The sequence below is a fragment of the Leptonychotes weddellii genome, chromosome 4 (genome assembly GCF_054177405.1).
Source record: "Leptonychotes weddellii isolate Sample4059 chromosome 4, ASM5417740v2, whole genome shotgun sequence".
Lineage (NCBI taxonomy): Eukaryota > Metazoa > Chordata > Mammalia > Carnivora > Phocidae > Leptonychotes > Leptonychotes weddellii.
In genome coordinates this window covers 4,950,306-4,978,258 of record NC_138372.1, presented here as the reverse complement: position 1 = coordinate 4,978,258, position 27,953 = coordinate 4,950,306, and the positions used below count along the sequence as shown (strand labels likewise).

Below are 27,953 nucleotides of genomic sequence, written 5' to 3'. Positions count from 1 at the left end.
GAGTGAGGTCGTGTTCCGGAAGAAGAGCAGTCGACGTGGGGCCTAGTCAAGCCTGCAGGACTGCCATCAGCCTAACGGAACCACAGAGGTCTGTCCAGGCCAGACTACCCCAGCATGGGCCTGAGCCTGACGCCTCCCACGAGACTTGCAGCGTCTACAGTAGCTCAGAGTTCTCCACTAAAGGAATAGAAAATCCCTTTCTGTTAAAGTCCTGGTTTCACGTTCCTGGTACCCCAGTTCCTTGCCAAATTCCCCAATGGAAGCCTTGGAGAGATCTGGTAGATAAGCCCCTAGAACAAATAAATGAAATGAGTACTATTTAATTTAAATCAGTGGAAGAAGGGAAGATGTGTGTGCATCACTGTGCATAAACAGTGTGTATAAATAAATTATATATACATATATTTTTTAAGACGAGTATCTGTTTTACCTAAACACTGGCGAAAAAAATATTTTATTTGCTGATCATTCACTGGTTGAGACCCTTACACATTTCCTTTAACATGTGACAGTCTTTTGAGACCAATACAACCAAGTGCTTCACCTCTACATAAGAAAAACATCAGGCCATTACCGCTGGGGCTAGGATTGTAACTCAGAGAAGTCTGTGGTCCTGTACCACATTACTAAGATTAGACTCTCTCTCTCCCTCCACATTCGTGCATTTACACCCACATACGTGTGCACGCACCCATGCATATCACAATTTGGGTTGCATGCATACATAAGAAAAGGAGCTAAGACCATTATTAAAATCATTAGCACCTATATTTATTCAACAAATTTTAAATAACACTGTGCAGATATTTAGTAGGAAACTGATCAGAAAAGGCCTCGTCCTGCTCTAGTAGGGGAAGCAAGCAGGATAATGTGATGAGGAACAATAGGGTGCAGCTAGAACTTAGGTAAGTCAGGAAAGGCAACACTTGAGTTTGACCAGAATGAGCAGCCACGTCTGCAAGAGCTGGGTGAGTTACTAGCAAAAGCAAAGGCTCTGAGGCAGGGCATTCAAGGCGCAGAAGGCGGGTGGCTGGACCACAGCAGAGAGGAGAGCGCAGAGGATGGAGCTGGAGAGGGGGCCAGGACCAGACAGTATGCAGTTCAGAACCTTGGCTGCGCCACAGAAGAGTCGTGTAGCTTTGAACAAAACCTTTAGTGCCTTAGTTCCCTCAGCTCTTAACTGGGGATGGTAATTGTACTTACCTCAGGGTTGCTGTGAGGACTGAGCGAGTTTGTGCAAACTTGAAGAACGTATCAGTTCCACGTCATCATCATCTTCCAACAAAGGAGTTAAATGTCTCTAGGGATTGACTGAGCAGCTGTGACAGCCTATTCGGCCCCCAGATGGTTAATGGCATAACTATTTTCAAAATGCTACCACCTGAATCACGAAAAGGAAGAACCCAGGACGGGAGTACTTGATCAGTGTACCTGGCCATCCTGACTATAAATCCTGACACCAGTGAGTCACGTTTATTGATTCTATAAGAAATAAAACAATGGGCGGGGCCGACACTTGGGGAAAGTTTCTCATGTGCCAGTCACCGTCTGATCACTTTACAAATATTAGCCCATTTACTCTCCACAATAATCGTGAGGTAGGTACTGTTCTCACCCTCTTTTCACAGAGGAGGAGACTGAGGCAAAGAGAACGAATCTCCCTGGCTCTGGGGCCTGGAGCTTAACCCCGATATGACACCAACAGGACACCACAAGCTTCTCTTGTGGGAAGAGAAGACGCACAGAATTAGTGTTACCCTTGGAAAGAGAACTTTTTCCTTACAAGAACAAGACAGTAAATACCTGTTTCACAGGAAAATTTTCGAGACTGGCTGTCAAACGGATTCCACTTTACTAAACCACAAAGCCAGAGGAGGAAGACTGCTGTTCAAAGATGGTGATATTATTTTCAATAAAGTTATTTCCAGGAACCACACTAAAAGAAAAGTCCTCCCCCTTTAAAAGTGAAAGAGGACGTCTCTGTGCCCATTGCACACAAACACACGGATACAACAAACACCGAGGCCCCTGTGCTGAGCATCTCAGTGGCCTGGTCACCGATGGGAAGTTCCCTGAGTGAGTCTGTGTGTGACGCACTGCGAACGGTCCTTGTCATCCTGTGACCCTCGTGCCTTCGGGGGTGGTACCAGAATCCTTATCCCATGCCCTCTCCCTTAAAAGGGACATTTTGCAGAATGCAGGACTCCTTTATGTGGAACCAAATGAAGACTACGAATCCTCCCTTTTAATTAGAGTTTGACTCCAGGTCGAATGGCAGTGATGCCCTGGGGCCCTTGTCCCTGCTTCTTCCCCATCATGCCCTGTATCTACTCACAGAAACTCGTGCAGTCTACGGAAACGGGGGAAGCTGCTGTAGCCACCTGCTGATGATTTCTTCTGCAAGCCTACAAATCCTGCACCTATTAGACGAGTGTTCAGAATCCATTTCACTGGTTTCGAGCACTTGTTTGGAGCCTGGTGGCCAGCACTGACCTCCCGTGTCACGCACAGGGGCAGAAGGGCAGAGAGAGTAGTGTCCGGCTGTGCTCTGCCCGGGTGGGTGCTGCAGGGTGCCTGGCCTGCCCCCGGCCCCAGGGAGATGGCTCTGTTCCGGCAGTTGCCCTGCCACAGTGAGGTCAGCCTCTTGCACGTGCCCGTCCCCCTGCCCAGCATGGACACTATGGGGACAGACCCTTCCTGACATCACAGAACTGGGTCCCGCGCACGGTGTCTCCAGATCAAAACACTAAGAGTTACAACCCCGTGGCTGCCACCGAGGTCCCAGCTTCTGTTCTGGGCTGTCTGTTCAGCAGCATCCCCATGGCTAACCATGCAGTTAGCTCTCCCACGTTATTAAGCTGCTCTGAGAAGCACTTCATGAAGATACTCAGAAGCAATTATTTGCCTCTTAACAAAATTATATCACGCATAATGGCATCTCTGAGCCTCTCAACTCCAAAGGGGGAAGGTAGTGATAATTAAAATAAGAAACAACCTCAAATGGAAACAATTGAGCTGGCATCCCGGTGCGTATGGGCCTGTTGCACTGTGCTAACCGAGAATCACTGGAGCCCTCTGATGCCACTTCTTCTCCTCTGAGTGCGGCCAGGGCCCCGCTCTGGCCACAGAGCTTACTCAGATGGATGAAATGAGGGTCTTCACGTCTCCATTCCTGGCCAGTCAAAAGCAATGACCGTATGCTTGTTTTGGTTTTAGTTTTATGATGATGTGGAAACTACTGTAAAATATTTGGCACACGCGGAGCTATATTGCCTTCATTGTATATTATGTGTGGTCATGGGATAAAGGGAATATAATTATTAAGAAGCAAAGAAAATTTTTCTGATGTTACAGTAAAAAAGTTGATATCAGATTCATTTATTCATGTACAAGTGTTTATTGAGCACCTTCTAGGTACCAAGCACTGGGGGTGACTTAAACATTAGTGAAGATGTCCCTGCCCTCGTTTGCTGGCCAACAAGTAATTTCTGCAGCCTGAATAAACTGGATTTTTGAATTAATATGTGGGAGGGAGGGGTGAGAAGAGAGAAAACAAATAATGTGTAGACCTAGGAGGCTGACAAATTTGGCCTCAGCTCTCACCCATGACATTTCAAACAAAGCCAACAGTGACTCAGCTTTGAGGGATTCCAAGCCCCATGTCCTTAGGACAGTCTGAGTGAAGCAACCAAACTACTCCTCCGTGAGCACTAGACTGCACAAAAAGCACGCCAAAAGTACCAGTTTCCACGAGCACCTTAGACTCCAGAGGCCCCAGCAAGGGAAGCCAGCTGTTCAGCTGGAGCTCCCGCCTGGCCACCCCCAGCTTTCCGTTCCCTTCTGGAAGGATTAGGGCTACGTCTGTCTCACTAAAACAACAAGCTGCTGCTTCCATAGAAAGGTTCTCCCACTCTTCCACTGCCCCTGGAGAAGCCACATTATAACCCCTGCCTCTGAAGCCTGGGGCCAGGTGAGGTCCGAACACCGGTTCACTTCTCCTGGAGGGGAAGCTCCAGGTGTGCGTGCGGGCGTCCCTCCCATGGCTGATTGTCTGTGTGCCCTATAGCCACCGTGCTCGCCCCTCGCTGCCAACCGAGGCCGCCCTGACAGGAGGCTTCCGCTCATCCGGCGGCTCTCACATGCTAGGTACCATCCGAAGCACCAGAAGGATGGGTGGGCCCTAGTCCCAGAGCTAGTTCGTTTTACTTAGGAGGTGTGGGTAAGGCCCAGAGGTTGCACTTCTAACAAGTTCTCAGGTGATGCTGATGTTTCTGGTCTGGGGCCACATGCAGGAACCACTCTTAAGACCCCACTTCCCTCCATAAAAATGAATCTTCTCTCCACCTGAGTGCTAGTTAAAGAATGGTCCAAGAACGCCCCAGCTCGAGCAGATGCGCAGGTTGCTGCCCAGGGTGGACACATGAGACATGACCTCACGAAACCATGCCAGCTCCATCCACACGAGCTCTGTCAAAAACACTGGGTTGCTCACTTTCTTCTCATGGACACAGCCAATTAAGATCTGACAAAACTTGAAAACTATTTAAATTGCGCCCACCTGCACTGCCCTCTGTAACGAATCAGACACTACTTGGTCACTCCCATCGAATCTTACCTCCTCATTGCTTTCTTCTTCTCTCAGGTGACTAAATGCCGTGTCTTCCCACGTGTCTGTCTGTGTGTCTCGCTTGTCTCTAAAGCAGTCTATTTACCTGCACGGTTTCAGGGAACGAGGGCTTTTAACCACCACGCAGCAATTCCTTCCCGTGACATTCAAGACACACGCGCACATGAGCCTGCACCCCAGACAGAAAGTAATTCTGACAGCTCTGCAGCCACAGTCTGGCTCGTGATTCATTCAGCCTCTTCGTGAGCCTGTTCTGCACCCCTTTTTAGCAGAAGTGGCATTTTTAGACTGGGCAGCTGTGATGGAATAGAAGGAGCATGGGAGTAGAGACGAGAGCTCCAGGTTTAATCCTGTTGATGCATAATTTTCGAAAAAATGACCACTTTGCACCTCAATTTTCTCATGTGTAAAGATGGGCTATCACTACCTATTGTTTTTGTGGGGATGAGATAAACTTATATGAAATTTTTTAAAGTGGTGAGGCTTTCTTCAGTCTGAGAAATTCTTGGACTGGGACCCAGTCATACCATGGGACTCTTTTATTAAAAAATACATTTTAGGGACATCTGGGTGGCTCAACCAGTTAACCGTCTGACTTTGGCTCAGGCCATGATCTCAGGGTCCTGGGATGGAGCCCTGCGTTGGGCTCTGTGCTCAGTGGTGAGCCTGCTTCTCTTCCTCTGCCCTCCCCATGCCCCCTCATGTGCTCACTCACTTTCTCAAATAAAATCTTTAAAAAATACATTTTTAAAAAATTTTGAATAATGTTAGATTTACAGACAAGTTGCAAAGATCGTGGAGCTCCCATAAACCTTTGCCTAGTTTGCCCTAACAGCAACATCTTACCTATCCATGGTACATCTGTCAAAACTCAGACACTCACTAGCATCACTACTGACTCAACCATAGACTTGAGTTAGACCCGCCAATGGAACTAAGGTACTTCTTTGGTACTGGGATCCAGTTGCGGACGCCATGCTGCATTTAGTTGTCCCATGCCCTCTGTATCCTGGGATGTGGCAGTTTTCTCTGTAGCTCTTAGTTCCACAATGTTCACGGCTTTGAGGAACACTGGTCACACACTCTGTAGATGTCCCTCTGTTCAAGTTGTCTGATATGTTTTCTAACGGCTGGACTGGAGTTATGAGTTTCCAGGAAGAATATCACAGAGGCAGGGTGCCCCGCTCATCACATAACATCGGTGGTATATGATGTCCTGCTGATGTGGACCTTGATTGTTGGTTAAGGTGCTGTCTGCTAGACTGCTCTATGATCAAGTTATCATTTTCCTCTTTCCATACTCTATTCTTTGGAAATAAGTCAGTAAGTCCAGCCCACACTCAAGGAAATGGGAATAAAGCTCTACTTCATGGATGGGGGGAGTGTCCACATATATTATATGGAGTTCTCCTAAAGGGAGATTTGTCCTTCTGAATTTATTTGATCAACCATTTATTTATATCCATTTGAACTCATGCATATTTACTTTACACTTTGGCCATAATCCAATACTACGTTCGTTTATTGTGAGAACTGTCCCAGCTTTGGCCACTGGGAGCTCTTTCATGCTGGCTCCTGGGTCCCTTTGACGGACCCCCCAGCCTCTTCCCTTCTTTTTCAGGCACTTCCTTACTTTCTGGCATTATAAGATGCGCTGGTTCATTTTTTATTTTCCCTGCCCCAGCCCTAGAATCAGCAATTTCTCTAAGGAGCCGTGGTTCCTTTTATCGGAGAATGGCATTTAGAAGCCAAGATCTGGGCGTTGGGTGTGCCCACAGCTTCTGGGGCGTCACTGCTTCCAGGCCCCCTCAGCAGACAGAGCGAGGAAACCCATGTATGCAAACACATCTGTAATTGTTCTGTATCTATCTGTACCACACTGAAATAAACGTGAGTCCATACTGACTTCTGGACCTCTAACATAGCACGGCAGTGTCCATCCTAGCCTTCCGGGGCGGGGGGAACTTTCAATGTAGATAAGATGATGGTGGAAGTAACTATGTGTTATCTGGATATAATAAACCTATATACTAAATGCTGAAAAGAAATTGCACTGATGTATTAAACTACAAAAAAGAAATCTGTAAGTCTAATTTCTGTCACTCAAAAGTACAGGTACAGAACATAGTATAGTAGTTTATCCAACTACCTTGTTATACTCCAGTTCTTAGAGTTTCCCAACAATATTAGAAAACATACAGAAAAAACACTCATAATCCCAGAACAGCTTTGAGTATTACAAAGGTCAAGAAGAAGATAAAGAAACACTTCCAGCCAATCACTGGCCCGACGGTCAATGAATGGTTCATTGGGGCTTCATATCCCCTTTTCCTTTGCTGGGTTCACTGTGTCCCAGCCTCCCCTTAGGGGCTGTTATGCAAAGTGTCACATGGCACAGCAGCGGTCATGGGTCACCTCTTCCTCTCTGATAGGGATTCCCAATCCTCAAAGGGACTCATTTTAAAATGTCCCCAGTTAACATTTACCTAAAAACTTAAAATTCCTAAACAATACCAAAGTTTTAAAGACAGAGAAAATTTCATGAAGTCAGATTTCCCATAGTATGTTCTAAGTTTAGAAAGATTGGTGCTTGCTTCTATAAAAGTAGAGAATCCCAAGTATTTAAGGATCTGATGTAATAAAGTGTCTACATCAGGAAACCAAATACTAGCCAGACTTCCTAGGCTTTCAGCACTTAGCTGTACCTACTGTTGCCTCTAGATTACCTCTCTGTAAGTCCTGGAACCTAATTAATTTCCAGGGCTGTATCGAGCAGTACAACATGAGGAAGTTTCAGACATTATATCAGATAATTAAGTTAAAAAAACTTAAGTCCCCCCCCCCCAACTTTGACCTACAAAATAAAACTGAAGCTCTTTGGCATGGCATAGAATGCTCTTGACCAGCTGTCTCAGGCTACTTTTTAGGGACTCTCTTACCACTCACTGTTCTTCAATCCACTGGGGGTTCACATGCCCTTGGACCTTTGGTCATGCCGACTTCTTCCTGTGTCCACCTGGTGAGTCTGCTGTTCTTCAGAGCGTGGCTCACACATCACTTCAGTATTATTACTGGACATCCATAGTCGACCAGTCCACATGTATTATTTCTAGTCCTCAAAATAATCAAAAGAAAGCTTTTCCTCTTCATATGACAGATGAAGAAGTTGAAGTTCAGAAACGTGTTGCTTGCCCAAGGTCATACTGCTTTTAAGTATCAGGGCAGGGATTTAAACACAGGCTGGACTCCAGACCCACGTTCTTTCCACTATGCCTGGCGAACCTTCATGTCTTACCCTGTGTCCTAAGAGTACTTAGCAAATGAATGTAGAGTTGTTCTCCTACATGTGTACTTTCTACTAGGGAGCTTTTTGAAAGCAGGGAGCTTGTCTGCACCCTGGCACCAGATACAGAGTGGGGGCTCAGTCAGTGGAAAAGAATAATTATTTTCTAATTTAAGCCTCTTCTGGGAGCCAATTTATTGACGAGGCCATTAAACTCTGGGGCAAGGGCTCTGAGTGACCTCCACTAGCCACCGGGACTCCAGGTGGCTGCATACCAATTAGCAGCAGCCTACCACTTGTTCCCATGGACAGAGTGGTCAGGATGATCAAAACCTAGCAGAAATGACTTGAAAGCACGTGAGTAATCTCTAGGAGTTTACTTGGTCAGCTGCCACTTCCTTTCGGCTCAGGGAAGGAAATTATGTACCTGCAGTGCATTGGTGCAAGGCTCTGGCAAAGAAGCTGAGAAACATCTGACTTCTTTACGGATACAAACTGGATTTCACAGCAGTGCTGCTCTTCTCTATCCACTGAACTTCACATTATAAATTTTATATATTCCCACTTTTCCCTGGCAAAATGGAGTATTTGGAACACACATGGCTGGCAGCACACCTTAATGGAAGGAGTGCCTATAATTAGTTACAAAAGTGCCTCACCCGTCCATCAGGGGATAGGGTGTTGTATAAACATGAAATTTTTATTGTCTTAAAAGAAAGATTTTTTAGAAGGCCTCATGAAGTATGCGTGGATCTGAACGTCTGAAAACCCGCTAACGAATATCTGCAAACACGAGAACTTGTTGCTACAATTGCTTGATCTGAGCCACCTCCGGTCTTGTTGGCAGACTGGGAGAAAAAGCTTTGCATTGGCAGGTAAATGAATGAAGGAGCAATCGTCAAATACCACCTGCTATTTTAAAACGCGTTATTTGTAGCTCAAGTGCACATGTGCCCTCCCGTTGCTATTTGGACTGGGAATGAGAGGCCGTCTCTCATTCCATTTACAGCCCTTGGCCGCACTGGCAGGAAGAGCTGATGAAGCAAAAGGAGGCATGACTTGAACTATTTCTGTAGGGACTGCAATTGCTGCTTAGGAAGCCTCCTAAATTTTTTAGGAAGCTCGGAAAGACAGGGGAAATGAAGTCACTTAATTCCTTCCCAGAATAAATGGGGCCACCGGAGCACATGAAGCTGTCCTCTCCAGCAAGCCATTTAAGATGTCCAAGTGCGGAGGGAAGGGTAAACTCTGATTTTCCAAAGCAATGGCTAAATTTAGCCTCAGAAAAAAACTGCCATACTCCACTTTTTAAAAACTCCCCAACTCCATACGCCAAGACAAATGGAAATTAGCGATTCTTCTTAGACTTTCTTCACTCACAGTGACTTTGGATCCGTATTTCTTCTCCTTGGTCTGTTGTTTCACACTATTCACAAATTCAGAGTCTTGGACGTGTCAAGGAAAATCGGGTAGGATGCTGCTGAACAGCTCACAGCGAGTAGGAAACAAATGTGACAAGGGGAGGCACGCAAACGTACAATTCTCTCTCCCTTGAACTCTCTCCATGCCAGAGCTTGAGGTGCATGAGGGCAAGAATTTCAAACCTATGCTCCAAGGACACAAAGGCTTGGTGGAACATTCTCGGAGCTCAGCTGTGCCGCCCCGTGGCCTGAAGCACGGGAGAGTACCCCAAATTATGCAGGAGCTGACGGCACAGTCAATACAGTAGCAAATCCGACGGGAGTTCAGTGTGGTGAAACCGCAGCTGATTGGTGTGAGAACAATGGAAATCAGGAACTCTGACACTGATTCTGTACCTACCCTCATAGCCTACAGAAGAGTAGAACATTTTAAGTCTGCTAACTTCCAAAAGCAACAAATCTGGAAGACCAACTGCCTCCACAGTTTCAGTACCCAGTGACAATCAGAAATATTACAAGCACAAATGGAGATATTCTAAAGTAGTAAATTGTGAAGTGAGTGAAGTGAGTGAAGACCAGAGGAGCATATCACCACTAAGACTAATGAGGTCTTTAAAGAAAAAGCACTGTAATGAGACTCGGAGGTGAGCAACTGTCTCCCTCCCCTGGACGTGAAGGTGTGACGGTGGAATGAAATTTAAGTGTGCGTGGGAAAATGGGAGATAAAAATCCTAACACCCAAGAGCTGACAGGGCAGAGAAGAACTACAAAATGCACAGGAAGTGTCAGGAGGCAAGACGACTTTAATGAACCACCAGCAGGTTGATCTGTGGTGCTCAGCTTTAGTAACAAAAACTCCCGAACACGTGAAATCCTTTGGGAAGAACTATGGAGAATCAGGGCCAGAACAGGTTTGTTCTGCAAATATCTAGTCAATCCCCACTCCCAAGGCATGACTCCTCAGCACTTGTGTGCTGAGGTTCTGGGGATATAACGGTGAACAAGAAAGCTCACGATGTCGTGGTCGCCACCAGGGATACAAAATCCAGTACGATGGGAGCCTTTATTTCAAGAACCTCAGTCTGATATAAAGGTAAAGAGAAGTCCTGTGAGCTCTGTGAAGCCAGCAGCTACGATCGCTCTGTTCACTGCAATATTCCCAAGGCCTGGCACACAGTAGGCCCTCAATACAGATTTACTGAATAAGTGATTTAATTTCACCTGTTAGAAATAGAAAATGCGAGTTTGAAGGAGAACAAGGCAAAGGATAATATGTGGAACAAAATATGTTTCCATTAGTCATTTCTGTGGTGTAGTTTTCTCCAGCCAAGTCACTAAACGCGGTCCCTTCCCTTCTCATGGGCCACCTTTTACCATAGAATGTATCAGGGAGCAGGCATTTGGAAACAAACAAACATCTCATTAGACTGGTACACAATAACTCTTACATTTGGTAGTTTCCACCTCAGAAGTAGCATTCCGGAACAAGGTCAGGGTGGAGGCATTGTGGGGTTGAGGAGGTGGGAGGGGACTGAAAACTCCATAAAAAAACAAAAACCAAATCAAAAGACTTTGGGGACACCTGGCTGGCTCAGTCAGTAGAGCATGCGACTCTTGATGTTGGGATTGTTCGAGCCCCATGTTGGGTGTAGAGATTACTTTAAAAAAGTAAAAATCTCAAAAAAAAATCTTTGCTAATCACATGTGCTACCTGGTACCTGGAGGAAAAAAAAAAAAAATCCTGGCTGCTTCCAGCTAATTTTACTAATCATAATAGATGTTATTTGCTCTGAGTTCCTGGTGAGTTTCAATATCTGAAAAACCATGTGTTCAGGACTCTAGCTGGAAGAGTCCTTCTCTGTGTCCAACTCATTCTCCATACATTATTTAGAGGTCTGCTGTTGGCAATGCTTTGCTCTCAGAACCAACTGCAGGAATGCCATCTGCACAGACATTCCCAACTGTCTTGCCTAGTCGTGAGAGTTAAAGTCCAAGATGTTCCAAAAATATGTATTTTTTTGTAAACACTGGATTCTCCATACAGAGGTTTCAGTTCTAGAACTTGAAAGTTTATTAACTATGATAATACTTTTTCATAATGCTATAAGATTTTGTAAAAATCTGGAATAATTATAGGTGAGGACGTTATTTCCAAATGAATAGACTGAAATGCACAGATTTTAAAGAAAACAGCTATATTACTTAAAAATAATGTATGTATTATAAAGTAGGTCTTGATAGATAAAACGATTTAAGAATACTATTTTGCAGTTTATCACAGGCCTTTCTGACAAGAAAGGATAAAAATTAAAAAAAACAAGTTGTACCATTTTAAACATTTTTTTTTAAATAAAAGGGGGAAAAAACACGAAGTTTTAGAACAATTTTAACCATTAAGCTCCTTTTTAGAGGTGTCGTGATCCCTGGGAAGGCAGTGTGGCTCGTGGCCCTGCCTGCCGCATCAGAACACAGCAACGTCTGCTCTCCTGGGTCCACATGTCACTCGCCCCCACACTCGTGTGCTACATTTCCCATTAGTACTTTACCCCTGGACCAGAGTAATCTTCAAATTTCTGCAAATTCCAAGTTGGTGAGGCGTGAATGAATGTATTATTGAGGTCAGTATTCAAACATCCCTTGGATTAGGTGGGAAGGCTAACAAGGTATCATGTTTTCCACTAAATGGGGATGCAACTTGATATCATAGAGTTGAGGGGGCTGCCTTGTCTGGCTGTCCTCATGGAAGCCCCAAAGCAGGCTTCTTTAATCCTTCCACTCAGAGCAGAGTGGGCCTAAAGGTTCACAGAGTAGTTACGTAATGGAACAAAAGGTTAATAACCAGCTCAAAGGGCAGCAGGTGCTAAGCCTGGGGAACGTCCCTCATAAACCCCGCACATATCCCTACCATCTCTTTTTCTCCCCTCTTCCTCATTTTCCTGATTTCCCTTCCCGGCCCCATTCCCGTCCCTCCTCAGCCTCTTTATTTCCCTCCCTGCTCTCACCTAACTGGCACCAACCCCAGATCCAGGTATGCCTGTTTGAGGTGGCTGACAAAAATACTTATGGTTAATAATAGATCAGGTAAGATCGAGATTCATGAAAAGAGTAAAATAAAGCTCACGCAAAGCTATTGTACAGAAAACACACAAGAGATCATCCAAAATGGTTAACTGTGAGTCCCAGATTTGGTTGAACTGGCAAACAAAGCAAAATGGGAGGCAGTTTCAAGATCATGGTCAGTTGTTTTGGATAGCATGTGACGTCACAGACTTCGATATCCTTGCAATAAAGGCAGTACTGGGTTTTAAGGACTGTTTCTCACCATTTGTATTAACAGACACCAAACACTGGTTCACAGAAGCAGTTCAACAAAGATCGGTGTGGTCCAACTTGAGAGCTCTCTCAGGATTCGGTTTAAGTCAAGGGGAGATTGAACTATTCCATGCATGTCTATTATTTACTGCTCCCTCTTTCCTGAATCTAAAAGTAGGTGAGTTGATGGTTTTCAGTTTCCTGAAGGAAAAGCTTTCTGTACTTAACTGGTTTTTAGTAGTTTTTTTTTTTTAAAGATTTTGTATTTATTTGACAGAGAGAGATACAGCGAGAGAGGGAACACAAGCAGCGGGAGTGGGAGAGGGAGAAGCAGGCTTCCCGCGGAGCAGGGAACCCGATGCGGGGCTCGATCCCAGGACCCTGGGATCATGACCTGAGCCGAAGGCAGACGCTTAACGACTGAGCCACCCAGGCGCCCCTGGTTTTTAGTAGTTTATCATTAAGGAGCTCTCAACGGATTTCTCTTCTGCAGGTCAGTGACTCTCAACTTTTAAAACAAACCCTCTTCACTGCAATGAAATAACATGTCTTCTTCTTTGTTTGGGAATAGATATAACTAGAGTTTAACGATAAGGTGGTGTCCTGCATAGGCAATTTCTTTCCACAATTCTTGGTGGAAAGAGAGTAGCTGCCAGTGTTTAAATCTATTTGACAAATAAGCCTAATAATTGACTAGTCAGCTGCCTGTCTACCACTTGACGCCCCTGAGGGACACCATGTCTGCTGAATAATGGCCCTATGCACACATAAAGTGTACAGGAGAAGCTGGACTTCCCTTATTAGAAAAGAACCCGCAACAGTGATTCCTACCCTTCATCACTCATTGGCTCTTAGTGATGAAAGCTACAAACCCTTTCCTAGAAAAGTACATATGTACACAGAATCGTACATTCAATATCAGAGGACTCACAGACCCACGGGAGGGGAGGGCCGTGAGTTCCTGGCTCTGGATGATGGTGTGGCGATGGTCCACTGAAACATTTCCCAAACTGCATGCTGTAGAAGATTTTCCACAAGATGTTACTCAGTAGACCATAAAAACAAAATGTGTCAAGACGTTTTTGAGTAAGTAGGTTAAACACAACTAAATACATTTGCATTTCTCTGAACCTTAACATGCTAACAGATGCTGTAAATTCCTGGTAGAGAGCTGGTAGGCATGTTTCCTAAACTTATTTGAATCTTTCTCTATAGGTTTGGAGGAGCTTCTTATAAGCATTTCCTGTAACTAATGTTCCCACAGAAGAGTTTAGGAACTAAAACTAATCTTAAAGAATACCCCAATACAATGTCCAGTGAGGAAGTTCCTGGTCCATGCCCCTCGTTTTCCTTCTTCACTCACCAGGCAAGGCTCAGGTGCCACGCCGACTGGCCACAGACCCTGATAAAGTTATGTGGGTTAAGGGGGAACATCACCCAGGGACTAGTATGGGAAGCTGTTTGACCTGACATCTCTTCCTCCCATCTCCTTTTTCCTTCCTAGAAGACTCTTCTTCCTCTGACGGCCCAGTCAATCTCACTTCAGACAACCTCTGACACACATAACCACCTTGTTAACCCACTGCCTGTCCCTTCCACTGCTCCTTCAAGATACCTCAGAAGGGTTTCTCTCTTTTCTTTGTGCCACTTGAGAATAAAAAGAAGATTGTAATTACAATTGATAATAAGAATAATGTTAGGGTTCTGTTATCAAGAAACTTAAATTTTATTCCTCTAAAAAGTTAGGGAGCTGGACTTCGTAATTTCAGAGAACTATTTTGGGTTCTACCCTATGAATTAAGAATCTTCGCCAAGGGGCGCCTGGGTGGCTCAGTCGTTAAGCGTCTGCCTTCGGCTCAGGTCATGATCCCAGGATCCTGGGATCGAGCCCCGCATCGGGCTCCCTGCTCTGCGGGAAGCCTGCTTCTCCCTCTCCCACTCCCCCTGCTTGTGTTCCCTCTCTCGCTGTGTCTCTCTCTGTCAAATAAACAAACAAAATTAAAAAAAAAAAAAAAAGAATCTTCGCCAAAAAGTTTCCATTTACTGAAGTTATTTTATATGTACCTTTATTTTTATTTGAGCAACATCATTTAATATGAAAATAGGAAGTGCATTATTTCATGTGTTTTGGAACATGTAAGTGTAGGCTATGTATATATTATGTAGATTATATAGTTCAATGTTTTACAGTGTATAATGTGATATACATAAGCACACATTTTAATATTTTTCTCCTGCAAATGCTGAGTATCCATTATGGGTTCAAAAGATTTTTTCTTCTCAGGCTAGCCTGGGAACATACCTACCATTTGTTGTACTGTTTATCTGAGAAATATCATTCAATTGACTTATAAGTTTTTAGAACACCATCAGTTTTAGGCTGGGCCCTTCCTATTTTTTACATTGTTAGGTAAAACATCTTTCACACATGCACACAAATGCCAGAGGCATGGATTCTGGCTAGAGCAGAATGAATGGTCTCTTTCATTAGAAAAGACAAAAGGATAGTTAAATGAATTCTTTGTTGATTAATCCAAACCACAGTGTATAATATATTAAGGACTTGAATCATATTTTCTGAAAACGGTCCTAGGAATTGTTAGTCAGCACCTATTAAAAGGTGAAGGTTCTGGTGTCTTCTCATTTAAAATGAGACCATGAGAATAAAATCATGGACTCGGCCTTATTATGAGCTTCTGTGGTTTCCGAACAAACGGTGCTTTTTTTTTTTTTTAAAGATTTTATTTATTTATTTGACAGAGAGAGAGACAGCGAGAGAGGGAACACAAGCAGGGGGAGAGGGAGAGAGGGAGAAGCAGGCTTCCCGCCGAGCAGGGAGCCCCGATGAGGGGCTCGATCCCAGGACCCCGGGATCATGACCTGAGCCGAAGGCAGACGCCTAATGACTGAGCCACCCAGGCGCCCCTGAATGGTGCTTTCTTTAGGAATATGACTATCAGGCTGAACATAAAAAAGTACCAGTTCCCTCACAGTATGCCTGCCTAGCATCCCTTCCCACTTCCCTGGCTATGGCACCTTGTTGCTCCTCTGGGAGTTGCTCCTGCCCTATGTGTAGTTCAGGTGGTGCTGATCCCAAGTCTTGTTTCAAGGGAGAGAGAGGCAGGCCTTGCTAATAATGAGCATACTGCCTCCTCTTATTCCAGTGACTGGACACATGCGTCAAGCTGAGCCAAGAAGAACAGAACATTTCCTGGAACAACTGGCAAAGATGTGCTGTCTTCCCAGAGATATTTGCTAAATTGGCAAAATATAAGCCTGGAGCTTTGAGGGGACCATCTTGCTACCACTGTGGAAATGAGAATAAAATCAACATGGACAAGAGTAGAGTCAAGACAGGGAGAGACAGGTTCCTAATGCTGTCACTTGAGCATCTGGAACCAACTGTAGCTGAAGATAACTCCAAAACTGGATTTCATAAGAGTCAATAAATTCCCTCTTCTATATAAGCCAGTTTGAGTGGAGTTCTGTGACTTGCAGCTAAAAGAGGAATCTAAGGTGATTGTATTAACTGAAATGTGGATCCTTTCACTAAACAAATAGTGAAAGTCTGCTCCCACTTACAAATAAAAAAATATTCAATTAAATATTCATTACATATACCTCGGTTGTGCAAAATTATCATTGGAATCGCCCTACAAAAACATGGGATAAATCGTGGTGGAAATAAGCTGTCATGCTCATTCGAAACATTTTGATTACCTGAAGAAATCAGGAAAAGGTATACTGAGCTCCAGCTGAGCTGGAAACCTATCTGCTGTTGAATTCCATACCTACACAAGCATCTCCACTCGTTCAGCCTTAGGTAAATCAACTGTCGTAACAGACACGTCCCATGGCAGATAATCACTACAAAACACTGAGATTTAAAGAGCACTCGAGAATTATCTGGTCCAGGGGCTTTCAACAGCTTTTGACTGTGGCCCACAGAAAGAACTAAACCCAGTACATACATACACACACACACACACACACACACACACACACACACCCCTGAAACAAAAACTTCCCAAATCCACACTTACCATGTGCAGGGTACTCTGATTTTAGAAACTAATGATGCTGACCACTAATCTCCTGAAACACTCCTAATAGGTTTAGAACACAGGTAAGGCACTGATCCAGAGACGTAAGGTGATTTACCTGAGATTTCTGATTTACTCAGTGGTAGAGCTGAAAAACAAAACAAGTACTCATCCTACTGTATTATTTCAAAGCAAAGAGCTCTTACCCACACACATTCCTAGACGGCGAGCGTTTGGTCAATCCTAAGAAAGTCAGAGAGATGATTCAGGTGGCAGACCTAGCAATTTCACACTGGTAGAGGCCAGGACTCTTCAAGACCGCTTAAATGAAAACCCCAATCCCCTAGGACCCTGAACCGCTTTGCATGGGAGATCCTGCAGCGTTTGCGTCTAACTGACTAACAGACAAGACTGAACTGAGTGCAGCAAGTAGGGTCAGAGGTCGGTGTGCCTTCGGCCTAAAGAAACACATTCCCAACACATTCTTCTCACTCTATCCAATAAATAACACCATACATGTACTCTGTTTGTCAACAGCAGTCATGAAACTCCAGCTCCCAGATTTCATTATGCTAGGTGGGGAGGGGAGGATACAGCTTAGGTGCCACCCTGCCCCGCAAAGAGCCACTACTCTATGTTGGGAGATGAGGGGAAAGGCTTCATTAATAAGACTTGGGTTAGGCTCAGAGAATTTAGAATACTGAGTAGTTGTTGAGAGACGGGGGAAGGCTGGCTTTAAGAAAGTGGGATCAGATTTGAAAGCGGTGAAAGTCAAAAGGTGAAAAAAAATGGAAACTAGTTAATCTTAGTAGCTGATGAAAGTTAATTTAATGTATTTGGAAGAACTTATGTTATTTGCCATTACTTTAAATATTACAAAAATGTTATGTAAGTTTAGCATCACTAGCTTAACTCCTATAAACGTTCACTCTGATTAAATTCCTTCCATACTTTATCCTCCTCAAATTTGTAATAATGTTATAATTTGCTTAACAGTTGACCTATAATAGGTAGTTTTAAAAATGTGTTGACTGATTGATCTTTCTATACGTCATATGTGTAAAGCTACGCTCTACGTTCGGTGCTAACAAGACAACATAAAATTAAAAAATTATAGGTGGTACCATGGTATTTTCGAAACTAAAGTTTGTTAGTACACAAAAAAAAACTTTACTGAAATAAAGCATCAAGCAAGGTCACACAGGCATTGTCAATGCACCCACCCCCAATGGTACAAAAAGCAAAGACACTATTTACAAAGTACGGGGCCGTGACGGTAATGAGTCTCTGTGCTACGCTGCTTAGGGGATGGAGTGTAACCATTTCCTGCCGGTAAAGGCATCCCCTTGCCTGCCTGCTGCGAGTTAACCCATGTCTAGACGTGTCAGAGAAGAGCAAAGAAAGATGGTCATTTGACTTCAGGGCAATCCACTCAGGACGGGGACAAGTGATGGTCTCCATGCTCACGAGCTGCGCTATCCTCACGCTATTAGGTGCCGACACCCAGCAGGCTCCTCAGCACTTCCCAAATGTTAAATGTGACTACTAGTGACCTGCAGCCTTCAAAGTCATTCAGGGCATCTCATCTGCGCTTCTCCCATCAGCACTGGAAAGTCCGGGTTGGCTGTCGGACCTTACAGAGAATGTAAGAAAATCCATGTCAGCTGTAAGGAAGACAAAATTAACCCTACATCACATCTATCGTTGTCACAAAGCCCAGAATGCAGTTTATGGCCTGCCTCCAGAAAGTGTGTAAGATTTTACGGAATGAATGTTACTAACTTCATTAGAGCCCCCAAATCCCTTTCCTGTACTCTCACTTTCCTCTGGCCTTATCCTTCTTAATTTCACTACTTTTTTTTTTTAAAGATTTTTATTTATTTATTTGACAGAGAGATAGAGAGTACAAGTAGGCAGAGAGGCAGGCAGAGGGAGAGGGAGAAGCAGGCTCTCCGCTGAGCAGGGAGCCCGATGCGGGGCTTGATCCCAGGACCCCGGGATCATGACCTGAGCCGAAGGCAGCCGCTTAACCGACTGAGCCACCCAGGCGCCCCTTAATTTCACTATTTTTATCTTGCTTCAGTGTAACATGTGCAGCCATACCTTGGAGATACTGTGGGTTTGGTTTTAGACCATCACAATAAAGTGAGTCCCGTTTTTTTGATTCTCAATGCCTATAAAAGTTGCTTTTATACTATGCTGTGGTCTATTATGTGCGCAATAGCATTCTGTCTAAAAAAACCCTACATACCTTAATTTAAAAATACTGCTAAAATATGCTAACCGTCACTTGAGCTTTCAGCAAGTCCTAATCACTGATCCAGATCACCGCTAACAAATGTAACGATTAAAAAAAGTTTGAAAGATTGCAAGGACTACCAAAATGTGACAGACACACGAACTGAGCAAATGCTGCTGGAAAAACGGCACCGACAGACTTGTTCCCTCCCACGCAGGGTTGCCACCAACCTCCAATTTGTAAAACACGCCTTATCGGTGAAATGCAATTAAAGCGAAGCACAACAGAAAGAGGTATGCCTGTATCTCTGTAAGCTCCCTTAAATCATTAAAAAAAAAAAAAAAAAAAAGAGGTGATGTATACAAACTACATCACGTGTTCGTGCCAAATGCTTTTTGGCAAGGGAATATATAACTGAAATAAGCTCCCAAATATTCAGCTTATATACTGTGACAGGATGCCATGGTTGATATTTAACAATGAAGACTTGGCACCACTAAGAGAGTCTCTTTTTGAAAAGATCGATGGAATACAAATATTAAGCCACTTTAAGCCAGGGAAAGCAAAACCCTTTAAATGTGAGAAGACATGGCAGACCCACAATGAACGGATGGAAAAGGGGTGGGAAAGTGCACACCGCTAAGAATAAATGACTTCCAGAAACCACTGCACCAGCTAAAGAACAGTGCCAAGTTTAACAAAATGGCCTTTACTGACCTTTCTGGGTGATTCCTAAAGTTGCGTTTTAAATAAATGTATTAACAATTTTCCCTTAGACATTTAAAAAAGGCAGCCTACAAGCACAGTTCCAAAGCTTGAAAAGTTCACAACAGCAATGATCGGAAAACATCAGAAATATTTTGACGGTTCCCAAAGGAAATTCTAGATCCCCAAAATGTCCATTTCCTGCACTGGCAGAAGATGAGGGCTTTTGAGACAGCACCTGCAGCTTAGCCATCAATAAGGGCCTCGGGGCTTCCGCCAGGGAAGTTCAACAGCAACTCTTTAACTTCACTATCTTTCTCACATTAAGTACAAAAATCCTCAGTCCAACCTGTTGTCTATGCTCTCTAAAGCAGTCCACCACGAACAGCCTGCAGCAGTAACACTGCTGTTATACACAGGAAGGCCCAGCAGCGTCCTAAGAAACGAATAATGTGGGGCACCTGGGTGGCTCAGACAGTTAAGCGTCTGCCTTCTGCTCAGGTCATGATCCCAGGGTCCTGGAATCGAGCCCCACATCGGGCTCCCTGCTCAGCAGGAAGCCTGCCTCTCCCTCTCCCACTCCCCCTGCTTGTGTTCCCTCTCTCTCTATGTCTCTCTATGTCAAATAAATTAAAAAAAAAAAAAAAAAAGAAACGAATAATGTGTGTGTGTCTATCACAAAAGCAGAAAAGTTGATTAAAAAATCTTTAATACGATGTTGTTCTTAACTACTGCATTAAATACTGTGTTTCCACTTTGATTCTGTGGCATATAATTAACCAGGATGACTGAAAGGAGGTCTCTTAGATATTTATAGCACTTCTGTTTTCACTACTAAGCTAAATTTATTGGGGAAATGCATATCCTGTAAATAAATGTTATTTTCTAGAACGTTAAACATGGTTACTCTCTAGATCTAATACAAAGAAAAGAAAATACATAAGCTATTTGCTGTTGTCTAATTCTGGTCTTAAAATACTATTTTCCTATAAACACACACCGTGAAAGGTGCTACTGCTGAACCTGTTTCTCTTTACCAGGTTCCCAGGCAGCAGTTTCTCTCTATGACACGGTTTCTGTAGGAAAACTCTTTGAAAAATTCCTTTGGGCAGAAAGAGAAAAGGTTTCCTTTGTATACAGCCAACCATTTTACCATATATGACAAAATTGGGGGGGGGCACAGTTTTAAAATTTCAGGTTTTGGCTTCACTGGTGACTGAAATATAATGCACAGAACCAAACACATACACGAGGCACTTCTGTAATATCTGACAGCACGTCTTCCCTTTACCGAATCTGCTTTGCTAATTACATACCTCAGACTAATCAGTAGAAATCATACCAAGCAATAGTGGACAAAATATAAAATAGACTAAAATTGTCATCATTCGCTGGTAAACTGATGAAAAAGATACTTTGCAATAGTATTAAACTTTCAAAAATTTGTTTTGATGCCTACAGAAACCTACGGAGATTGAAAAAGTCTCAAACATCTGAACACCATCAGGGCCACCTCTTAAAGTTGTGCAATACCTAAATCAAACCACGGGAGATCCTGTAAATGCAAGAAGGCCACACAGAGCCTCTATTCCAGCCCATCTGAGCGTGGCTGGTGGAAGCAAGGGTCAATGCACCTTTCCTGTCCTGGTTCCAGGTAAGCCAAACTCTCAAGTTCTTCCAAACCTCTTAGTCTCTGAACTCAACCAACTTTCCCCGCCGGATTCTACGCACACATTAATAAAACGTTCATTCACTCCATTGGCTTGCTAGGAAAGGCAGCCTCCAACCGCCTAGTCTTGCAGAGGCGCCTAGGGCTGAGCTCGGTGCTGTCCCGGCCCTTTTCCCAGCGCCCCGCGGAGGAGGCACCTGTCCCGAACCTTCTCTCCCCGCATAAGGGGCGCCGGTCTGGATCTTCTCTCCTCTCTCGGTGGAGGAGGCACCAGTCCCAGGCCCTCTCCCCTCTCCTCGAAGGAAGGGAACCTGTCCGGTTCCATCTCCCCACGCCCCACCGAGGGGGCTCCTGTCCCCGCCCCTCTTCTCTGCCGAGGGGCACCTGTCCCTCCCCTCCCCGCCGAAGGGTACCAGAGCACCCCACTCCCCGCCGTGGGGCACATGTCCCTCTACTCCCCGCCGAGGGGCACCTGTCCGCCCCACTCCCCACCGAGTGGCACCTGCCTCCCGCCTTCTCCCCGCGCCCCGCCTCGGGGGCACCTGTCTCCCCCTCCTCCCCGCCGAAAGGCACCTGTCCTCCACCCCACCCTCTCCCCGCGCCTCGCCTCGGGGGCACCTGGATCTCCCTCCTCCCCGCCTCGGGGGCACCTGTCTCCCAACCTCTCCCTGAGCCCCGCCTGGGGATCCGGCGCTGGATCTGAAAAGCCCGCCGCCAGGGCTCGCCTCGCAGACAAAAACCAGTCGGCGGCTCCGTGGGCGCCCGCGCGGCTCGCGCCCCGCCGCGGCCACTCCCCGCACGCGCGCCCCCAGACCGCCACTCACCCAAACACTCCCACTCCCTCGCGCACACACGCGTGTCCTCACACCCGCTGCCTCGCATCAACACGCGCGCGCGCTCTGCCTCGCTCCTCACGTTCCCTCACACCCCCACTCGCCCCAAGAACACGCGTGATCTCACACCCACTCCCCAACACACCTCCTCACAGACACGCGCGCTCCATCGGCACACGCCAGCCCCGCGCACACTCACGCGTCAAAACACACTCGGTCCCCTCGCGCTATCCGTCCACGCGCGCTCCCTCCTTCCCCACTCGCTCTGTAAACACGCGTGTTCGCACACCCGCTCTCAAACGCGCACGCCCTCCCCCTCGCTCCATCAACACGCGCCTCTCACGCTCGGTCAAACACCCCCTCCCTCACACCCGCGCCGTAAACACACGCCGGTGCCCACGCACACTCACGCGTCAAAACACTCCCCCCTCGCATGAGCACGCGCGCCCCTCACGCCCCCTCCCCCTCCACAGCTGCGCGTGTCCTCGCACCCACTCCTCAAACACACCCCGCGCCCCCTCGCGCGAACACGCGCGCCCCCCACGCCCCGGCCGCGGCGCGCGCCCGCCCCCGGCCCCGCCCCCGCGCGCCCCAGCCACCCCGCGCGCCCCCGCCGGCCGCCGCCCTCGCCCCGCACGCGCCCGGCCGACTCTCCCCTCGGCCACACGCACACTCACTCGGGACTTGGAGAGCACGGCCACCGCTCGGTCGGGCTGGCGCCGAGCCGCCTCTGCGTTCCTCCTCCTCTCCCGCGCGGCCCCGCCCGGCCCGGCCCCGACAGCCTAGCCCGGCCCAACCCGCTCAGCTCCACACGCCGCAGCTGGAACGACTCGGGCTCCGGGTACCGCTCTCTCCCCGCCACAGCCCGAGTGCGACGCCCGGGCCAATGGCGGGGCGCAGCGGTGAGCTCACCGGCCTCGGCCCCGCCCTCCTGGCCGCACGGGCCAATCGGAGGGCGCTACGTCACCCGGAGCCGGGCAGAGGCAGGTGTGGGGCGCGGAGCCGCTCGGCGCGGGGACTGCGCCGGAACTGCGCCGGAGCCGCGCGGCGCCGCGCTGGACGGCGGCGGCCGGGCCCGGAGGGTGCGGGCGGAGCGCGGCCCCGCGGCCCCGGGCGCCCGCACGCGAGGCCCGGGCTGGCCAGCGCCCCTCGCGACGCCGCCGCCCGCTCCCCGTCCAGATTCGCGGAGGCCCGCAAGAGGGCCGGCCGCGGGCCACTCGAGGGCAGAGACGGCCCGGAGCCCGACGGCCGCGCCCGTTCCCCCGGGCTCACGGCCCCAAGAGGCTTCCCCGGGGGCCCGCGCGGCGGGGGGCGTTCGGACCGCGCTTGCCAGACCCCGCGGTGTGGACCCGCCGACTCCCGGCCCAGCGGCGCCGTCGGGTCCGCTCTGGAGACCCGCGCCCAGGGGCCCCCCGCGTACCCGGGCTCGGCTCCCGGCGCGGCCCTGGCGCGCCCTGCGGCGGCGGCGTCTGCAATGCAGCCGCGGGAGGAGCCGGCGCTGCGCTGCGCGGCAAGCGGGGGAGCGCGGAAGGCTGGGCGAGAAGGAGGGGCGCGGCGAGCCGGCTGGGGCCGCGAGGGCGCGGGGCAAGTCCTGGGCACTGGGTGCAGAGGTGCGCGGGCGTCGGCCGGGGCGGGGCCGAGGATGTCTGGCTCGTGACGGTGAATGGCGAGTCCCCTGGGAGTTCGGGAGCGTTTAAGACTCCCTTGCCGGAGGCGCAGGGCCCCACCTCCTTAACTGGAGTTCCAGGGCCTCCGCCCACTCCTCGGGTCTAACCCTGGTGTCCAAAAGTTCTGGCTGCGGCTTGGCTTTCTCACTTGGATACTTCTGCATAACAACCTCTCGCCTCGCCTCCCGCCCTAAGTCCAAATCACACCTCTCCATCAAGGATCACTGTGTCCAAGCAGCCTTCCCTGGCGTCCCAAGTGGACACCACCACCCTTTCTCCTTTCCCTATGTCATTTGTAGCCCTGCTGCTATTCGATCGCTGCCGCCCCCACACCCACCTACGGCCTTGCACACACAAAGGGCTTGACCCACGCGGACTTTCCGGGAGGCTATCTTCCCTTTTTTCCTCCATCTTGTCCATTATCTTTAAACTTGATTATGTCTCTTTCCTGCCATCTGGGTTAAAAAGAATCTCAAAAGATGGGCACGGAGTCTTTTTTTTTTTTTTTAACCCTGCCCGAACACGCGTGAAAACAACCACAGCATTTTGCACAGCTCTTAAGCCTGTACAACCAAAAATGAATAATTGGTTAGAGGCCAAGCCAAGGACGCTCCTGGCGAGGCTGGGTCCCATTCTGTGCCACGCATCGGAGCCAGGGAAGCAAGCAGGTCCAGCACAGTTGCACTTCTGGGGGCTGACCGTGGCTTCTTGCCTGCAGCGAGTCCCTCCCTGCCCCAACGAAGTCGCAACACCCGATGCTGTTCAGAATCTTGCTCCAACAAGCCCTTCCAGTTCCCGCCCCCACCTGTGTCCACCCTGCTCTCGCCACACAGGACCCCTGCACTCCCAACTCCGCTTCTCAGCTCCCCTTTATGGGCTAGGGGCACCCCTATCCATTCCTTAAGGCCTGTCTCCAGCCCCCTCACCCCCAGCAGAACTGATCCAGGAGCATCGTTAATGCATTCCTATGGCAGCACTTCCTGAGCGGCATCTATCGCTTCCAGGGCTGGAAATGTAAGGGTTAGTAGTCAAGGAGGAGGGCTCTGGAGACAAACCATCTGGGTTCAGAGTTAGACTCTCCCACTTGCTAGCTGCGTGCCCCACTCATCGTGCCTTCATATCCATGGGTGAGAATTAAATGAGCCAATAGATGTGCTTATACTGGTGTCTGGTGCATAAGACACACTCAGTACAAATTGGTTCCTGCTGCTACTAGAAGTCAGGGTATCTTAGGGTGGCGACTGGAAAGGGGAGGGGAGGGCTTCTGGGTTTCTGATAATGTTCCATTCTTGACCTGGCCACTAGTTTTAGTTTGTGAAAACTCATTGAGCTGAGCTTCACATACTTATTCTATGTGAACTTTTCCATATGTATAGTGTACATTAATAAAAAGTGCTTTAAAAAACTGGTTGTTATTAGCTGAGACTGAGACAACTCTAATCTCCTTGAGAACAGGAACAAAGTCTTAACTTATCCTGGCACCTTACACAATGCCGGGCACACTGTAAGTCCTCGGCTAAGAGTTGCTGAATTGCTCTGAATGGATTGTGAGCAACAGAGAACAACTGGAGAGGTGGGATCATGAGGGGCAATGCCTGTCTTTCTACTCCACAGTGCTAGTGAACTCAGGATAATTAGGATCCAGGTTCAAGTACTTGGACCCCTGCTAAAGAGAAGGTGCCTCCACTCTTCACTGTCTTGGAGGCAGAGACGTTTTTTCCTTGGGTTTGTTTTAAAAAGGCAGAGTTTCAGACCTGGACATCCTAGCTGCCTGAGGAGGGACATCCTGACCCTTCACCCTTCCTCCAGCAGCCCCGTGTCCACCTGACACCTGAGAAAGGTAGTCATGGATGTTTCAGCACATTCGCTGTGCCCTGGTGATAGAATTGGGGTCAGCAGTCTGGAGCTCTCCTTTCAGGCAGCCTCAGGTGACATTTCTGCAGTAGGAAAGTCCCTTCTCTGTTCCTCTGCTGGGCCCATTACTCTCCCGGAAGATCTGCCACTCTAATTCCCCACTGTACCTCTGTCTCAGGATGGAGGCCACAAGAGCAAGTGCCCTCTTTGGGCCCATTCATGGAAAGTCAGATGGCGCTGGTTGGGGTAAGCTAGATGCTTCTGAAGCAAGTTCAGAGCTCTGACAGCATGCTAGAACCAAGTACCCACAGGTTGTCTTTCCTTATGGGTATTCATGTTTCTTTGTAGCAGGTTAGGAAATGACAGGGTAAGGCATGCATGTGCTTAAGGTGGATTAATACACTAGATTTTTATGGGACTTTGAGTATGCCTGGGTTGTTTTTAAAAATAGGGAAAAAAAAACTTTGCTCAGTGCTGTGATCACTTGGCAGCACCCAGACCAAGTGCAATCTTTGCCCCTTAAAGCAGGGATGGTGAGTCCTTATCCCAGCCCTAACCTCTGCTGAGGGTCTCATGATGAACCAAAGAGGGGCATCCTGGTGCAGATGAGGAAGAAGGGAACTTCTTGTTTGTTGGATGCCCATTATCTGCCTGCTGTTTTGCTAGATACCCACATACACTGCCATTATTTCTCCTGCAAGTTGGATATTGTATACAGGAAAAAAAAAGAAAGGCTTTAAGAAGTCAGATAAATTGCCTAAAGACACACAGATGGTAAGCGGCAGATTAGGATTTTAGGTTCTGAGCCTGTGCTCATTCTGCCCCTCTCTGATAGTTCTCCAAGAACCTAAAAACTCTTGCTACCATTTTAGATACCATTTGTTTAAGAAGGCAGTCTGGGAAATTTCTAAGAACCACCACATTCTCTTCCCCAGCCCTGGCAACTGTGAAAGCCTGTTTATGTAAAGATGTAGACTCTACCTGGGCAGGTCTCTGAGTAATTGTGAAGGGTAGAGCTCGCCCTACAAACTGACGTTGGACTTGAGCACAAGTGAGGAATAAAGCACTAAGACTGGGTTGTTTGTTAGTGCAGCATAACTTTGCCTCTTCTATCTAATAAGAAATCAAATCAGGGCGCCTGGGTGGCTCAGATGGTTAAGCGTCTGCTTTCGGCTCAGGTCATGATCCCAGGGTCCTGGGATCGAGTCCCACATCGGGCTCCCGGCTCAGCGGGGAGCCTGCTTCTCCCTCTGACCCTCGCCCCTCTCATGCTGTTTCTCGCTCGCTCTCTAAAAAATAAATAAAATCTTTAAAATAAATAAATAAATAAAAAGGCTGCCTCTCAAAGTCTTGAAAAAAAAAAAAGAAATCAAATCAGTTTCTAAATATATCAACTTCCAGTAAAAAAATAACCAAATAGGAGTCTTCTCAACTAAATGACAATTTAAAAATAAGTGCAAGATGCATATACAGTGTATCTTTGAGGTACTAAGAAATAATGGAGGAGGAAGAGTCTTTTCAACAAATAAGGCTGGACAACTGGATATCCCCATGCAAAAAAATGAAGTTGGACCCCTACCTCACACCATGTATAAAAATGAACTCAAAATGAACCAAAGACCTAAATGTAAGAGCCAAAACTACAAAACACATAGAAGAAAACACAGAGGTGAATCTTCATATCCTTGGATTTGGCAATGGCTTCTTAGATCTGACATCAAAAGCACAAGCAACCCATAGATAAATTTGGCTTCCTCAAAGTTTAAAACTTCTTTACTTCAAAGGACTCCATCAAGAAAATGAAAAAGATAGTTCACTGAATGGGAGAAAATTTGCAATTCATGTATGTAATAAGGGACTTGTATCTAGAATATAAAAAGAATAATTACAAATAATTTTTTTAAATAGCCTACTTTAAAAAAAAAAATGGGCAAAGGATCTGAAGAGATATTTCTCCAAAGAAGATAAACAAATGGCCAATAGCATATGAAAGGATGCTCGACATCATTAGGCATTGGGGAAATGAAAATCAAGGCCACAATGAAATACCACTTCACACCCACCGGGAATGCTATAATAAACAAGACGGACAATAACAAGTGTTGGTGAGGATGTGGAGAAATTGAAACCTTCATCCCCTGTTGATGGGAATGTAAAATGCACCTGCTTTAGAAAACAGCCTGGCAGTTCCTCAAAAGGTTAATCATAGAGTTGCCCTACATCCCCACAATTCCAGTCCTAGGTATATCCAAGAGAAGTGAAAACATATGTCCATACACATGGGCACCCATTTAGCAATA

The 27,953-nt window shown here is 47.0% G+C and overlaps 1 protein-coding gene across 16 annotated transcripts in view; it reads right to left on the bottom strand.

Moving 5' to 3' along the window:
* Positions 1-27,953, bottom strand: part of CAMTA1 (calmodulin binding transcription activator 1) — an 834,392-nt gene that overhangs the window by 29,451 nt on the left and 776,988 nt on the right. Inside the window, exon 1 of one of the 16 annotated variants that reach the window (XM_081817410.1) lies at positions 22,810-23,015. The exons of 13 other annotated variants lie outside the window; for them this stretch is intronic. The gene's annotated coding sequence lies outside the window, so the exon portion shown is untranslated. Of the gene's footprint in view, positions 1-1,203; positions 4,596-4,615; positions 8,528-22,809; positions 23,016-27,953 lie in introns of those variants that run through there. 2 more of the 16 variants (XM_081817412.1, XM_081817411.1) reach the window with 2 other exon arrangements.